At 49.6% G+C, this 17,036-nt stretch overlaps 1 protein-coding gene across 1 annotated transcript in view; it reads left to right on the top strand.

The window, feature by feature from the left end:
• Spt3 (Transcription initiation protein Spt3) overlaps positions 1-17,036 on the top strand; it is a 136,003-nt gene that overhangs the window by 31,359 nt on the left and 87,608 nt on the right. The window lies entirely within an intron of this gene.

Below are 17,036 nucleotides of genomic sequence, written 5' to 3' on the forward strand. Positions count from 1 at the left end.
CAGAAATCGGCACCCCACATATGCGTCGGTATCGTGAGCCAAAATTCCTCGGAGAAACAACGTATGTGGGCAACCTAGGTCACATGGCCATGTGGAGTCATCACAACCTGCCTACCGGATTGTCAGCAAACTGACCACCGTGGCAGGTGGCATTTAACTTATTGATTGGTCGCGAGGGGTTGCAACCTGGGTCTCGTAAGCCCCACCGGTGGCAGAACCTTCCATCGCAGGGCAGTGGCGCATCGCTTACTCGCTGCACCACTGCGCCTGGAGTGGTATGGGGACTCATGTCGATCTGTGAATGCAAAGCCGAGAATTACCAATTTCGCATATATGGGCATTAACCCATCAACGTTATCGCGTCATACCCTTAATTAAGGCGGGGCTCAGGTGTCTCATCCAGTTTTTTTTTAGAGCGCAGCTCTTTGGCGTCCGTTCCTGGGTTTCGCGTCGGCGTCGGCGTCGGCGTCGGCCTCGTAACCAGCTCCGCCCCCAATGTCAGGCTTTTCAATTGGTCGAAATGGTCGTGACGTCACAGTGCGCGAATTTCAAATGGGGCCAATTGTACTTTGGCTAGTAACCATGCAACCAATCAAAGGGATCGTATAGTGATGCTGCAGCTAAGTTGGACTGAGTTTAGTTAATTGCTTAATTAATCAATTAGCCTAATTAATATAGAGGAGAATGAAGATGTCAGAAGAAAAGAAAAGAAAAGAAAGACGCGCGCCGCAGCGACAACAGCGTCCGCGGAAGGAGACGCTGCTGGAAAAAAACAGATAAGTACGAAGCCGCGTTCCCTCCACCACCACGCACTTCCCCACTCAGTAAGACGTTGCTCGTTTCATATACGTTGTGTCGAACATCCTAGACAGTTCCAACAATTGACAGGTTAATGACAGAACACGATGGATAGAAATACAATAATATAAATATGAAATAGCCTAATTAACCTTTCTAGTTAGACCGCATAAATCAATAAAACCGAGAACGAAATTGGTCGAGTTGGGGAATCGAACCAGGGTCTCCGGAGTGCGATACGAGCACGCTAGCCACTCCGTAATGCCAGCTGAATGGTTTGGAATGAACAAAGGCGCGTCTAGCTAATACGGCCTCTTCGTTCACTCCCATCTTCCCCCTTTCCCTTACGGCGAGGTGCAGGTGTCCACCCAGATATGCGAGAGAGATATATTTCCTTTCCTCAAAAAATAAATTTACCGTCCAGCAAGGCGTACAGCCGAATTGGCGATGGCGTTCTGTGGACTCCCTGGCAGCGTTGCAAGACGCTGTCGCGTTCCACTCTTACAGGCGAAGCTTAACATGTTAACCACACATCGGTAACACACGCAGACAGCCAATGGACGCGTCATTCGCTGGCAGCACTTGATTCATCATTCACAACCACATTCTTAACGTACGCTCCCTTGCCGCACATGCCAAGGACGTACACCACGATCACATTCTGCGCCATTCCTCTGTACTTTGCTTTGCTGAAACCTGGATGGATCCCGAAGAGCCTCTCGAAATCATAGATTTCCTATACTGCTGTGGTGCTCGCAGAGACCACAACAGAGCGGCGGGAGTCGCTATCTACTTGCGCACAGGTCTCTCTGCAATACCAGTCGAAATGTTTGGCACGTCACATGAAGTTGGCGAACTGTGCGCCGCAAAGTTGCCCAACGGCTTGCTGGTAGTAGCTGCCTACTTCGCCCCTACCGCACTCACGAAAGACGTCGTGCACTTCCTGCAACTCGCATTAACCGTCCATCGATCCACACCGATGTTAGTAGTGGGGGACTTTAATGTTGACATAAAGACAAACAGCAATTTCCTAACACTTATGCGGGAGAACATCCCGTTCCTCTCGCTCGTAACGCGTCCCACGGCTGTGAGAACCTCGCGAGGCACTTGTATAGATCTCGTCTTTGAGAATCAAGCATTGGTGTACCAAGTCGAACATATATCAGTCTATTTCTCCGACCACAAAGCTTCCTTCATGACTGTCAAGAACTGTTAGTGGAATCTTTGTTAAAGGAATACGTGTGAAAAATAAAAAAAAAACTCTGTGATAGCGCATACATGCGTTGCTCGATTTCTTTGCCTCAATCTATCGAAAAGGTGAACAGCTTATTTGCTGCGCTCAAATTTCGCATTACGAAGTAACGTAATCGTCGGTACTTTTTTTTTTCCAATGATTGGTCTCTTGTTCCAGAAGAGACCAACCGTTGTCAGCTAGATATGTGATGGCTTTCCTTGGCAGCGTTTTGATCTTGCATCGAAGCTTTGCAAGCGACGAAGAAAGAACCGTTATTTCCTTTTTTTTTCCATGCGAGGACGCACGAATTGGGAGTGTCTGTTCGTTTCTTACTCTGCGAGCCCGCCAGATATGACCACGATGCGTGCCGTGCATTCATTGTCCCGGCTTGCGCCAATGATGACCTGGCCGAAAGTTTGCGCTCCCTTGGATAAAAAAGAAAAATGATAGGAAGAAGAGTTTGGCGAACTTCTACCGACCGCCGGAGAGAGGTGAACCCTCGTGTCTTTCATCACGCTTCCCCACGGTTTTGTTCTTGCTGAGATCCCCTCAACCACTCATTCACTCTCTTTGTGACGGCACAGGTTCCCCCCCTCCCTCCCCCTCGCGGCTAGGTGTGTAGGAATCCGACCGCTCAGCGCATCGCGGGCAATATGGCCTCCGCGCGGCGGCGGTCAATAAAGCCCACCACGGTGCTGGCTGGCAGCACCTGATGAAAAACCCTTCTTCCCCAAGTTCTTCCCCACGCCGCTTCCACACCTTCGCTTTTTCTACTTTCTTTCTTCGTTTTATATTCGCGGTGCAGCTGGGTTCCCGACATTCCTTGCTGCGGCAGCGCGGCGGCCAAGTTTTGCTGCTCATAATACACGCCGCGGCGCCGCGCTTTTAATCCTTTCTCCTCGGGCACCCCGTGGCTGTGACGCCGACCCTCCCACAGTTCCGAGCCTGCCTGCCTTTCCTGGAGGCCGGTCGCGGGGAATGTATGCGCGCGGTGCAGCGGTGGCGTTGGCGCGTTGTCATCTTATGTCTTTTTTTGCGTATGCTTCGTATATGCCTTTTTTTTTTGCGTATGCTTCGTATATGCTCGACTTCTACAGCCTATTTTATCTAGGTGTTGTGTCCGTGCGCTTATGTACGCGCGCGCACGCGCGCACATATACTACAGCTCTTCCAGTGTTTTCTCTGACGCAGGCTCGTACTAGGTTAAGGAGGTAGGGGCTGCGCGGCACATTAACAGGAAGGGTTTAGCCACCTGACTGCCTGCTACTTTGGCAAGGCAGCAGACCTTTGTCTTTCTCTTGCCGGTGTGAAGAACGGGGTCTGAAGCTGACAAAACTGCCGGTAAGTGTTTTTTTTTTTTTTGCTGCTCTAGGCTCTTACCTAGAATTACTTTTCACGTGTCAAGCACTCGGTCGAATCGAAATTCTTCGTTGTTGAGGGCGTTTGATGAACACCTCGACCAGCTGATCGTGTTTTAATGGGCGCAGTGTTGCTGCCTGGCTTCGCGTCCTTTTTTTGGTGTGGTCGCCGCAGGCTGTGCTGAGCTATGTGTGTGCCGGATTCGAACCCGTGGCGGCGCGAACGGATCAGCTTCGCTGGCCACTGCTCGAGAGCACTAAGCTATTGGTGCAGCCGATCACGTCTCGGGCTAACCTGCACCACACTCTCACACTGTACATTGAACATCGTCTTCTTCATCTACTAATACTTATCAAAATAAATTCGTGATTGGAGCTATGTGGCGCTAGTGACACAGATATGTGCGCTGTATGCATTGGCATTGACAGCATTTGTGCAGAAACACGGCACTGGGTCTCCCTGGGTCTGTGGACGTGCATCTCAGTCGCGCTTTCAGATACGTGTTGGTGGCGTCCACCTGGCAAAAAGCTATGCTTTCGCACAATATTTCAGCATCGTAGGCGTTTTGGCTCGTCGGCTTACACTTTGCGTACTGCGCTTGTTGTGTTCGGTGCGCATCGAGTTGGTCTACGCTATCCGCTACACCGTCCGCTCGAGTTTTAAGGTTTGAGTATGTTAGGTTGGTAGCGCATCGGTAATGACTCCTTGGCTCCCGTTGTGTGAAATGTAGTTGTTCAGGAAAACGTGCTATTAATTACGACAGTATGTCAGTGAGGCCGTCGTCTCTCTCTTTCCGGCCTGAATTCCAGTGACGGCTGGTGCAAAAAAAAAAAAAAGAAAAGAAAAATGAGGCCTGAAGTCACGCACTAATAAGAGTGCCGCGTAGTAATGTACAGTCGTCGACATTGTGAGAAGGAGCGAACTTTTTTCACGAGGTTGCGAATATTGTGGATATTTATTTTCTAGATTTAAGAACGACTTTTGAATATTGTACGCCAAGACGAAAACTATTTAGAACACAGAAAAAAAGAAAGTTGCGCTTATCACACGTAATTATGGATCAATCAAAAAGTGAATGCTCAGACTTTGTTTACTCTTATATTGCTCACGACTGTACGTTGAACCCCGAGAGTTCCGCGACCGCGTTCTCGTTGCGTCACCGCTCTAGAAGCGCTCCGGGCGGATCGCCTATCGGCGGCGCGTTGCTCGCAGCTGGCGACGGCTTAGAGTCGCCGCCTGACGCCGCGATATATTCCCGAGTCGTGACGCGCCACCGCCAGCCAAAGCTGCGGCCCGTTCTAGCCGAGAGCGGCCGGGATAGATTCGCCAGGCGTGGCCCCGCGCTTATGGCGCTTTATGCGAGCCCTGCGCCAGCGGTCATCCGTCACCGCAGCGGAGCGGGGAGCACCGGGAAGAGCCCCGGCATCCTGCTGCTTGCTTGTTTATTTATTTTATTTTTTTGCTTGAGCCATCTCATTTTTTTTCTTTCTCGTTCACTTCCTTCGCTGCTGTTGTGTGACCTAAGTACGAACGATAGGTTCTGTTTTTCTGTCTCCCCCCCCCCCCCCCCCCCCATTTTTTTTTTTCTCTGAAGAGGGGGTGGGGGCCGGCGTTTGGAAGCCGCTTGGCTGGCTGTTTTCGTCGCGTTGAGCGGCGAGTTTTGTCGACTGTTGTGTAAACTGGGATGCTTGCTAGACGTGCAGTACACTGCTGGTGGTCGTAAAGCGCGCCCGCGAGTTTGTGTCGACGGATTCTTGCAGCTTAGTTCGCTTTCTCACTGCGCGCCCTCTCCGCTCTTGTTCTTATTTGGGCTCGTGCTTGCTCGTGCCGCGGTGTTGCCGCGCCAAGAATGTGTTGCAAAACGCTGAGCGTCGCTCAAGAATGAACTTATATAAACGGCGTTGGTCGATGGGAACGTGAGCGGAAGTCAGATTTTAGCGCTGGGAGAGATTGCTGAAGCGAATGGGACAGTGCTCAGCCAATCATCCGAGCTCGATGAGTCTCTTGAGGCTTACGGATTACGGACGACGGAGCGCGCCTTCTGGCCACTACACCGTAGTGTCAAGTATTTCAAAGAACCCGGCACCGGCGGCATGTCTGATATTTCAGTCCGCATTATACAGAGGAACAGAAGCGGAAGTAGCAACATGCGATGTCTGATTTGAGTTTATAAAGCTTCACCGCATTCATGCAGTAAAATGGCCGTTGGAGGAAAAATAAACTTGTTTTTTTTTTTTTTTTTTTTTTTGCAAATGGACCTTTATGTTGCGAGTCCGTATGTTGGGGATCACGAGGAGCTGTAATATTTTATTGGAGTTAGGGCCGTGCAGAATTAGTCACGATGCATGACGACATCCGAGAGGTTGGGGATTGCACGGCCGCAGGAGATTGCTTGATCTCCTGCGCCAGCAAAATATGTATCGTGCTTTGCTACCCTAAGGAAAATGGCGCGTTCCTACGTAGATGTATTGACGCGGAGTAAAAATATAGCACCGTTACTGCTGTATTCATTGAGTAACGGAGAGTTGATAAACTGTATAGGTCTCGTTCATGTCATTGTCTTCTTCCTTTTTTGATTAGCCCTTAATAGGTGCAATTTAAATAGCCACGCTCTCAGCGAATGTGTGAAGTGCACCGACGTTTCCCCACGTTGTTATGACGATAACATGGTGTCATGTTGTCGACCTGATGTTGTCGTCGGGAACCTTCGCGTAAAGCCTGCTTTTCATGCTTTAATTGTATTGGCTGTCTTGAGGAAATTTAGATTCTTACCGGTCTTTCGCTCAGTAATGTCATGCCTTTTATTTATTCGTATGTCTCACTTGTAATCTGCGGGTTCATCTTTGCTGCTTCGTTTTTTTTTTTTCCGAGCTCTTCTCTTTCTCCAGTCTTTCGGCGCCCACAGAGAACGGCAGCAAGAATTTGTGCAGAGACAGGATACTTCTTCGATTACTGTAAACAGGTACCCGCCTCTGAAAACTGCTATGGTAGATTGCCCCAGGTATCTATAATTCTGAAATGAAATGCGAGAAATCTTTTTTTTTCTGGCGAGGGGAGGAGGGGTGTGGTTTTTGAACACAGTTCTATAAAATAGAATCTTGGTTAGTACGAGAGGGGTCTAGTGAGTTAGTTTGCCTCCAGGGCTGTTACCGTTTCATTAAGGGACATAGTTGAAAAGTTTTTCATTCGGATTGAGAGTAATAAATGGTGTATGATGTATGGGGATTTATTGTCCCAAAGCGACTCAGTCCGTGAGGGACGCGCCGTAGTGACGGGCTCCGGAAATTTCGACCACCTGGGGTTCTTTAACGTGCACTGACATCGCACAGTACACGGGCCTCTTGAATGTTTTCTTTTGTCAGGTGGACATTGCATTTCTACGCGGTCTACCAGCAGCGATATACAACCGGCACCACCGTAGCTAGTCCAGGTACTGCATGGCGTAATCAGAGTGAGATCCTCGCGAAGAGATTGTGTGCTTCCTTGTCACGCTGCATCATTGCCGTTAGTGGTCATCAAAAACGTATGTTAAGGGACACTTGAGGACAACTTAATTCAATTTTTTTTTCTCAGTAAAATTCTGTTCTCTTTCTCGGTATAATGATTTTTGTTGGGCAGCAAGACACGCATTTGTTACTGAAGAACTGGTATTTAAAAATTTTCCCGCCACTCGATTCAAACCCGTGACGTCTACACCGAAAAGGACTTTCGGATCGCCGTTTTAAAGTATGTAGCCTAGCCTCTTAGATCCACGAAAAAAAAGAAAAGAAAAACTGTGGCAGTGCGCCGCAATTCACTTGCGAAATAGGCTGGTGGTGACGACACCTGTGTTTAATTTTCTGGCCTTTTCCATCGTATAAAAGCTCCGGCTTAAGCAAAAGTAGCGTCTTTCTCGTTAGAGTATGGTGTTCTGTCACTGCAGGTAATTTGAGCTGGCTTGTGAAGTGGTCTAATTAACCAGCGCCTCTGTCGGTTTTCCCGTGTGATATTGTGATATTGTGTGATATTGTGATATTGTGTGATATTTTGTGATATTGTGTGATATTGTGTGATATTGTGTGATATTGTCGTTTGGCATCTTGGTGGTGATCAGGTGGGCGTTTGTAGCTTGCCGCCCCTCGACTAGTTTGCAGCCATTTTCGAAGAGCCCGTTTAATGAGCAACCGCAATTTCTAGTGCATCTTGAAAGGAGCGGAGTGACGGTACAACCAAGTGCAACCACTTTCACTGAGCCATGCTTTTTGTAGGTTGAGTTTTTGTCTTTTTTTGTTGAGTAGCAGTGGCTAGCATAGCTATAGGAATGGGCAAAGGAGTCTGCCACAGGCAGGCGCTGTCCTGCCTTTAGCTCCCTTACCATCCCTTTTCCTGTCCTCCCTCCCAAGCCCAATTTATTCGAGCTCTGCTAGCGCAGTGTAAATATTTCCCTACCTAATCCCCCTTGTTGTAAAAGTAGTAGTGCCTATACAAACTGAATAATGCTCTGAGGAATTAACTTTCCAACGCGTACCTTGAAAGGTGAAATGCTGTGAGCATGACTTGTGGATGCTACTTCTAGTTCCATCCTTCCATTGCACATGAAGTTGGTTCCATGAGAGTTTTCTTTCTCATTCATAATAGTAAGTATTGATGACTGCTCCGCGTCAACAGGCTTCAACTATCGCAGAACAATGGACTGCGAAGAAGTTCGCCAAATGTGTACTGATTTTGAGTGTGATATTGTCCATACCTTACCACGCTATCCTGACCCTGCATTTTGTTGTTCGGCTTCACCTCACTTGCGGTCTTCGTGCGGCAGAGCACCCTTTACAGGGAAAGTTATACAGTACATACGCCAATGCTGGGCTTGATCAGCCATGAGCGGCGGAGCGTGCTGGCTGTCTCCTTGTGACTATGTTTATTTATTTACATTTATTTTGTTATTTATTTATTTGTTGGCTTATTTGCTGATTACAATACCCAGAGCCCCAACGTTGCATTGAAGGGGATCGGGGTGGGGCGTTGGTGCGCAAAAATAATCGAAACAAGCCGCTGGAATCTGGTCGTGTGCATACATGCATGCAACAACCCTGAAAACAGGTGGACAGATTTCTCTGTGGTAAGCAGCGTTAAAATATACTTCAGTAGTGAACCGTACTAAAGAAGGAATAACTGGAAATGAAACATACGTCACAGGGCATAACTAGTGCAAGACTTTGTTCTGTCCAAATAAGGGCTGCAAGAAGTGCTGTATCTGTGCAAGACGTTTGCGGCCGCCATTTCAACGTAGTGCTGGTATATCATAATCGCGGTTATGGCAGTACCAACATGGCTGTACAAAAGAATGGTTTAATTAACTGGAGCTGTCTGTGGTACAACTACTTACTTGATGAGATGGCTATGCTTCATTACACATTATGCTTCGTTCACAGTAAGTGTGTTGTCATAAGAACGAGCTTCGGAAAGGAACCCCGTATTTTCCGCTCTTGCAGTGATGCCAACTTTTGTCTTGCCGTCTGTGTGGCGGCCCTTTGTCGACCCTCTGTCGGCGCTGGTCCGCAAGCGTTCGTCGCTGTGGTCGCCTCTCCTCATTGAAGCTGCGTTTCCCCCGCTCTCGTTCCTCGGGGTCGAGAAGCGCTGCCTGCCGGGGACAGCGGGTGGCGGCGAGGGAGACGCGCACGAGTTGGGGACCCGCGGTTGAGTCATCTTGCCGCTGAGTCTGCCATGGAGAGAGGGAGAGGGAGAGAGAAAAAAAGGATGAATAGAAGGCGGCGGTCGCCTCGCCTGCAGAGCGGCCCGCTATATAGTGTACGACGCAGGGGTTACACTTGCCGCGCTGTGTCTGCGGCGTCGGTGGCTGGCTCGGCCGCCTGCGTCGCCGGAGCTGGGCCGAGGGAGCCGGATGAAGGGGGGGGGGGGGGGGGGGGGTGGAGGCCGTAGCCAGTCAAGCGGCTCGCGACCGCCTGGGCCCGCGCTGATAACAGGCCGCGGCGGAGGCCTTGTGGTTTGAAACCGCCAACGGGCGTCTCTCTCCAGCGCGCCGCCTCTTCCGCGAACGCCAGCGCTGTTCGAAAGCGTGAGAGGCAGCGAGGAAGATGAAGAGAAAGAGAGCAAAGGAAGGAACGGAGGAGGTTTTCCTGTCGGTTTTAGCCGCTACTTGATCCGGCATTTCTCATATTCTTTTGAAAAGCTCGAAGTGTCTAACTTTACGCCCGCTGGAAGGAAAGGCGAGATGCGGAGGAGCTCGCCAGGAAATAAGCAAAACTGGCGTGCTTAGTCGGGCTCGCCCTGATCCGGGATTTTTTAGTTGTTTTTTCATTCTTTCTCCAAGCTTTCAAGCTTTACTGCTGCGGGTGTGGTTTTTCTGGGCCTGTGCGGGGGAAGCAGCGGGAACTTAGTCGTCTCATAGCTCGGTGGCTGGAAGTGTGTATGTAGTTTGCGCGTGGGTGGGATATCTGCGGGTGAGGGGATATTGAAGGAAAAGAGAGCTCACGCCTCGCATCTATCCTTCTTGCCGCAGTCCCGTAAAGAGGAATGAGAAACAACAGTTTTCGTGCTGCGTTTGGCTCCTCTCCTGCTTGGTTGTTTTCGGGAGCTGGAAGAGGATGCGAGGGTAAGAGGAAGATGGTGGGAAAAGAGGTACGCCTAAATAACGGAAATAAATAGAGGACCGGGAAGAGGTTGCGCTTGGCTGCGCCCCCGGTTTCGTTGGGCTCTCGCGGCGTCGCCGCCGCTCGTACGCGCGCGCGCACCGCTTCTTCCGCTCTTGGGGAAGGAAGGCGCGGCGGACGTCAAAAATCCTTTATATCCTTCAGAGGGGAAATGGCCAGGGATGGGAGAGGCGGGGAAGAAAAGGAAAAGGGCACGCGCGCCCACCAGCGCGCGTTTTTCTCTTCTCTGTTTTCCCCGGCGGGAAGGAAGGGGAGGAGACGGCGGGAAGCCGCCGTCGCCGCCGCAGCGCGCTGGCCGCTGACACCGCTCAGTGGCCCTTGCCGCTGCTGGCTGCGTCGTCGTCATTCTACTAATGCGCCTTGTCGGTGTTTGCCCCGCGGTCCTTTATAGATCCCCCGCCATCCTGGCCTGCGTTGAGCGCGCCTTCCCTTTTTTTTATGTCTTCCCTAAAGTCGGCCTCCGGTTTACGCGCTTCTCTCTCGCGTCCTGCGCCACACTTTTTTTTTCTTTTGCGAGACCCGAAGGAGTCTTTGTGATATGGCCTCCTGGCTCCTGCCTTTTTTCTCTCTTTCCCGCTTTTTATTTTTGTAAGCGTGCTTGGTGTCACTTTTTGGACGCTTTGCCTTTGATCTTCGCAGCAAAGACGCTTCGTGGCTCTTTCATTTTTCCCATTTCTGTTTTTAATTTTACTCGCCTAAGTTTGACGTTGCCTCCGGAAGGAAGTCGTGTCGTCCGCGCATCCTGGCCCTGCTTCTGGCTTTCGGGGATTCTTGCGTGGACTCTGCACCTCCTCCCCCGCCAGCTGGATGGGCTGTGCGTCCTTTTCCCGGTCGTCCCGCTCCTTTACTTTGCTATATTTCGGTGCTGCTTTGTCGCCGAGCTGCGCAGCGCTGAAGACCGCCGCGGAGGCGAATCGTGGCCTGGTTTCTTACGGGAGACGTTAGAAAGTTGGCCGGTGGGGGAGCACTGTCGGCTCCGCTGCGACCGAAGGTCAGTGCGCGACGGGGCGCCGCTGTTGCGAGCGCAGGAATTGGATTCAAGCTATTCCCATTTGAAAGACCACTGCCGCGATTGCGGGAAACAAGACGAAGAAAAAGAAGTGTAGCCCTTTGGTTACAAAAATACTTTGTTCGCAACCGGGATAAAACAACAAGAGAAGTAAAGAGGTTTCGTTTCTTGATAATGCATAGTGATGATTTGGGGTAGAAAGGTGCGGCAGAGGGAACGGCTCGGATTTTGACAGGGGTTCACCATGTGGCAGATGAGTTGATCGTGTTATATCTCTCGAAAGTTCTGTGTGCAAGTGCTCTAGGCTTTTTAGTGTCACATGACTCTGACGTATAAAATGCGTGGTTTCCTAAATAATAAAATAAAAAAAATAGTCGCGTGTCAGCGCTTGTCCTTCTCGTCTTCCACTTTGTATTTCGCCTGTTTAGCGCTGTATTTCGCCCACAGTGAACTACTGTTACTAACTCGCCAAGCTAGCGATCCTTCTTTATGGTCGGATGTCTGGCACTGGTGATCAGTCCTCTCTCGGAAAATCTTAAATTTGCGCACGGGTCGCCTCTTGAGGTCGATTGTGTTGGAGAACAGGGCAATTCTGTGGAGGTAAAGCTAGACGCTAAAAATAGTTGTGCACATTAACATTTGTGCAGAACCCAATTTTCTCCATTACAGCTGAGTGTAGCAGGTTCGTTTGCTAAACTGGGATGCTGTAGTGACCTAACTTCGTGGTAGACTTTTCAGAACTGTGGGCTCGTGTTTTTCGAATCTAACGAATGTACAAACAGTTGAGAATTAACTCGACGGACAACGTGCGATCGCATTAGAACATCTACATTAAGAGTCTGTTGGTCTGGAGCAAGTTAGGGTGTTCGTGGAAAAAAGACGAGGTGGTCCGAAATCATGGCGGCGCTTCTGGTTAAGAAAGACGCGAGGTTCTTTTTTTTTTCTTTTTGTTTGTGCTTATACTTTCTTCCTCTCTAAGGTCTTCTATTCATTTTTTTTTCGTAGCTCGCCTGGTAGTTTAATGCCGAGCTGTTGACATAAAACACTTCGTGGCCGAAAGCTTACCGTATCTTATTGTTGTCTCCATCCTACGTTGTTTGGGAGAAATCTCGGTGTAACTAGCGCTTTGATAGAAGCGGGGGTTCCACTAAGACATCATGAGAATCCCGAATCCCGAAGCAGGGAAAAACTTCGAACAAATCTGCTAATGAAGTAAACCGATGTATTTTCTTTTTACGGCCGTCGTTTACTGTACTTACGTATTTATTGCTCGTCCCGGCAACTCAGTTAAACTTGGTGCGGTTACAACCCCGGGGCTTTCCTTGGCCGGCCTACACAAAACGCACGGTAGCCAGACGCGTTGAGTGCGCGCTGCGCCGAAGTCACGGCTGCCCGCAGGGACACGGCGAGCGTGAGTTAGCGCTCGTAAACGCTTTAACGACTTTGGTCGCGTAAAAACTGACCGTGCGGCTGACGCCGAGAGAAGCTGGCGCGCCGAAACCTCACGAGGCCCTAAGGTCGAGTTTGGGGTTTCGGTCCATCGCGATGCAGGCTGGCCGGGAGTGGAGGAAAAATAAAAAAAATAAAGAAGTGGACATAACGACTTGGGCTTTTACGCGTGTTTTTCTGTACACGTCAACAGTGGCCACAATACGAAGGCTGTGTGTCTATTGCAATGTCTTGCCTTATGCCTCTGTTTTTTTTTATTATTTTGCCTCAGACAAGCTGATCTGCGACCACTGCTTTGTTGTATTGAACGAAGATACGAGTCCCGATGGAGATAGGCACAGGAGAGCGCAGTTCATTGTGTGCAGGTTTGGCGATCTAGTACAGCACTCTTCAAATGTTTCTAGGCCTCTTCGAGTATGAGTAGAACACACGCAAAACCGTGTGATTTGAGAGCGAGAGCGAGATTGTGGTTGGAAAGACAAGTTGCGGGGCCCATGCAAGAGAGAGAGATAAAAAAAAAAAACATTTATCCAAAATAAGAATTTGCAGGAGCTGGGTGGTCGGTGCCCCTATCCCAAGGCTTCGCTGGCGGCAGCTTACTTGCGGACTAGCTGGATGATCCAGGCTTGCTGCTCCAGGTTATGGTCAGGGCCGCCTCCCACTGCTCGTGTGTCGGGTATGGCACTGTTAACGTGTGGTCTGGTCTACCCTGGAATTTCCAAGAGGTATGATAGAGCGTGGGGCTTGCTCCGCACTAGGGGCAGTAAACCGGAAATTTGTGGGACTAATCGTGTTTAAAAAGTTGAGATTCGGAAGTGCATCAGTTTGTATTCTCCTCCATTGTATGGAACCCCAGGAGGATAGTTGTTCGTGTAGTGGTGAGAAATGTCTTTTTTCTAGCCTAAGGTGTTCTAGCCTGTCACCGTACGGTCCTAGGAGGAATGCGGGGTAGGGGTGGGGATCTAGCTGGTTTGTGAGAGCTCTGGCCAGATCATTCGCTACTTCTAGGCCTTCATGTTCAGGTGTCCGTGTTATTAAGGCGAAAGCCTTTAATGCCTCATACTGTCGTTAGCAGACGCGTCGGCAGCCGTGTCGACAGACGCGTCGGCAGATTTGGCTGCCTTTCGGCGTCACTGCTTAAAAAGAAACTGCGCCGAGGGTGGGAATCGAACCAGGGCCTCTGGCATTTGAAGCGGAGACGCTACCACTCCGCCACGAAAGCTCAAGTTTCGAGCATGAATAAAGGCGCATCAAGTGAATGCATGGGTTTCATAAACAAAATAAAAGGAATAAAGTGAAGGAAAGGGAATTAAAACATAAAAATAAGAATATAAACAAAAATAGAAACAAAATAAAAACAAGATATGAAAATAGAAATAAAAACAATAAAAATAAGAAAAGGAGCAAAAAAAGAAAAAAAACTAAGTATGAAAAATAAAAAGTACATAAAAACAAACAGTGCGCCAGGAAACGCTTTCGCCTTGCAGCACTTTAGAGAGCCAAAGTTCCCCCTGAATTTTATAGATGTGAGCGTGAGTGTGTATGTAATAGTGTCCTCGCCCTTCTGTGAGGTTTTCCAGCAAGGTAGTCTCTGCAAGCTTCTTGGGGGGGTCCGTCACCACATGCGATGAATTCCCCATTGGTCTTGAGTCTTGATCGTGATGGCTGTGGCCTGTGCTTCCGCTTCCATAGGATTATTGACATAGATCTAAGCCCTGATAATGGGCCCCTTCCCATTGTCGACCGCAGCTATCGTGAACTTGCTTGGATCGGCACTGGCCCCGACGTCCACGTAGACTGCTTCCGCGGCTTTCGATAGTTTTTTTGGCCGGGGTTTGGACTATGGCTTTTTTTCTACCCTTCTGGCGCTCGTGGTGCATCTGTCTAGGTAAAGGGTTTACGTGGATCTTCTCTGTAGCGGATGTCGTGATTGGGTACTTTCCATCACAAGTCCCCTTAGTGCACCTGTCTCGACAGGATTTTTCTACCCGCCTGAGTTTTTGTTAGGCTTGTTTCTGACTCTCCAGAACGGCCTTCCTGAGCTCCTCGGAGGTGTTGTGTACCCCAAGTGCCCAAAAACGTTTAGGATGATGTTGTTGGTAAGAGTCTTAGTTATGTTATACAGGCTCCCCTTATGATGGTGTCAATGGGTCAATGGGCCTTCTATCAACGATTGTCATATCTTGGTAGGGGACCCCATAGGTAATCATCCTTACGACTACGGCTAGGACTTGTCGGAGGGTGTCTTCCTCCCTCATTCCTTTCCGATGTAAGGTTACCCTTCTATTCATTCTTGAAATTTGTTTAATCGTATTATGCGCTCTTTAACTGCTTTGTAACCACAGCCCCAAATCTCTGATCTTTTCTTTTTCTTGAATTTTTTGGTCTCCCACGTAGTTCAGTTTCTCCCGCGGACTTGTAATTTGGCTTGTATAACCTGATAAATTCGTATTTCTTTGGGGAGCATTGAAGACTGCTCTCTTCGGCGAATTCTTCGACCAGATCTATAGCTTCTTGCAGGGCTTCTTGCTTCTACGCCAAGGATCCCTGTGTTGCCCATATGGTAATGTCATCAGCGTAGAATGTGAAGCCGAAATCTTCGCGGGTATGAGCTTTTTGGCTATGTTTATCATTACTGTGTTGAATTGCATTGGAGAGACTACAGCCCTGCGATGTGCCTTTGATGGGTAGGGGTTCGGTGGGTAACCGAACCTCTTCATTTGCTATGGCAGCTGCCGCGGTGCCTCTGTGGTTATGGGGCCCTGCTGCTGACCCGGAAGACGCGGGTTCGATCCCGGGCCGCCGCGGTAGCATTTTTATGGAGGCGAAATTATAGAGGCCCGTGTACTGTGCCATATCAGTGCACGTTAAAGAACCTCAGGTGGTCGAAATTATCCGGAGCCCTCCACTACGGCGTCCCTCATAGCCTGAGTCGCTTTGGGACCTTAAATCCTATCAGCTGTAAACCAATTCCTGTGGGCTGTGCGATCCGAGGGAAAGGCCTTCACGTAGTTGAAAATCTTCTTCCCGCAGTTGAGATTGTTTACTTGTCGTAATATGGTTTGGTGGCCGATATTGTCGAATGCTCCTTTGAGGACTAGTGCCAGCAGAAGGCTTTCCCCTTGTTTGGGGATGATTGACTCTTCCCTAATCGGGCGGAAGGCGCATCTTGCGTGCCGAGTCTCTTGCGAAAGCCCAGCATGCAGGACGTAAATAGGTTGTTTTCGTCTGTGTAATTTTGGATCCTGTGGTGGATTGCTCTTTCATTGGGTTTCCCCAGGGTATAATTGAATGGGTTAGCGAGCGAGCGAGCGAGCGAGTGGGCGCATGTAATTGTTCAGCAAGCTCGGTGGTATCACCCCAACTGCGCACCGTACGGTGAAAAGGTGCGTTTTTCTTCTATTGGCGTCGAGGGTCTGGTATAGATAGTAAGAAGGTCAGTTCTCACCGCCTGTAAACGCGAGAAGGTCAGTTCTCACCGCCTATAAACGTCCAGTCCGTTTCGCCATCGTTTCAGGAAGACAGTTACTTACTGCGCTGTTCATAGAACCTTTCCTTTTGTTCGCTGTAACCCTACCTCCTAGAGAGGGGAAGAAAACAAAAAAGAGCAAAACACCAGGGGGGGGGGGGAGGAGAATTCCTAAGTGTGTCGCGCGGCACCTCCCGCGAGAACTGAAGCGAACGGGTGCATGGTGCGAACCGTCACGTGTGTCGCTGGCGCGCTGCTCGGAGGATTCCGCGTTTCGTCTCCACACGTACCGCACACGCGCGGGCCTTGGCTCCCGTGTACAACCCAGTCGTTACCAGAGGCCGGAAATTGGGAGCTGCTGGTGGGGGCCCCCGAGTCGGAAGGAAGCCAGGCGCGCACATCCGAAACCTTGGTTTTCAACTCTGCCCCTTCTCCTTCCCTCTCCCTCGTCCGACTTCTTCCTCTTTGTACGCCTGTCTTTTCTTCGTCTTGCTTTCTATTTTTTTTTTCGATTTTTTTTTCGCGCTTCCTACAACTTTCCGGCATGAAAGTCACGCGGGACCTTCGTTTCTTTTTCTGCGATCTTATTTGACCAAAAGGAGGATGGATGTATTCTGGGGATCCTTGTTTTCTAGTTTTTGTCGTTGGCTTTCTCGTACCTCCCGAATCCCGAAGCAAGTGTGCTTTTCGATTCTTTTTATTATTTTATTATTATTTTTTTTTTGTTTTCGTTTCTTGGCCCCTTCGGCGTTCCGTGCCGTATAGGGCTGACCGGCGGGGTCGGCCTGCACGCGTAGATTCTTTATAAGGCAATTAATACTTGAACAGCGTCCGGTATGTTTCGAGTCCTGCCGACTCAGTCTAAAGGGGATACCGACGTCTCGGCGAATATAGCTCGAAGCGGCCGAGAAAGAAGGAGCGGAGCGGGGAAATAAGGAACCGGGATGAAGAAAGGGAATTGCTAGTAGGTTCGAAATGGGCCTCGGCAGTTTCATAGGGAGCGAAACTGGAAACAGAAAAAAATGTAAATATATAGGGGCAGGAAAAATTTGGCAGGAAAAAGACACGGGT

This window comes from Amblyomma mixtum, chromosome 2 (assembly GCF_055824585.1).
Source record: "Amblyomma mixtum isolate Tamu chromosome 2, ASM5582458v1, whole genome shotgun sequence".
NCBI classification, from domain to species: domain Eukaryota; kingdom Metazoa; phylum Arthropoda; class Arachnida; order Ixodida; family Ixodidae; genus Amblyomma; species Amblyomma mixtum.